Source organism: Arachis duranensis, chromosome 10 (assembly GCF_000817695.3).
Source record: "Arachis duranensis cultivar V14167 chromosome 10, aradu.V14167.gnm2.J7QH, whole genome shotgun sequence".
Lineage (NCBI taxonomy): Eukaryota > Viridiplantae > Streptophyta > Magnoliopsida > Fabales > Fabaceae > Arachis > Arachis duranensis.
Window position 1 is genome coordinate 73,771,439 of NC_029781.3, and position 483 is coordinate 73,771,921.

General features: G+C 41.6%; 1 non-coding gene across 1 annotated transcript; it reads left to right on the forward strand.

Moving 5' to 3' along the window:
• The first annotated feature begins 243 nt into the window (after positions 1–243).
• Positions 244–351, forward strand: LOC127743405 (small nucleolar RNA R71). Its single transcript, XR_008004797.1, has one exon. It is a non-coding gene; the product is annotated as a small nucleolar RNA R71 (small nucleolar RNA).
• Positions 352–483: the final 132 nt, after the last annotated feature.

A 483-nucleotide genomic window follows, 5' to 3' on the forward strand; every position in this document is an offset into this window, starting at 1 on the left:
ATGAGCCAATATGGCATTCAGAGTGTCAATCTCAAGAACTCCTTTCTTCTGACTAGTCCCATTGTTCACAGGATTTCTTTCAGAAGTGTACATGAATTGGTTATTTGCAACCATTTCAATCAGTTCCTGAGCCTCTGCAGGCCTCTTCTTCAGATGAAGAGATCCTCCAGAAGAGCTATCCAAAGACATCTTGGACAGTTTAGAGAGACCATCATAGAAAATACCTATGATGCTCCATTCAGAAAGCATATCAGAAGGACACTTTCTGATTAATTGTTTGTATCTTTCCCAAGCTTCATAGAGGGATTCTCCTTCCTTCTGTCTGAAGGTTTGGACTTCCACTCTAAGCTTACTCAATTTTTGAGGTGGAAAGAACCTTGCCAAGAAGGCATTGACTAGCTTTCCCCAAGAGTCCAGGCTTTCTTTAGGTTGAGAATCCAACCATGCTCTAGCTCTGTCTCTTACAGCAAAAGGGAATAGCAT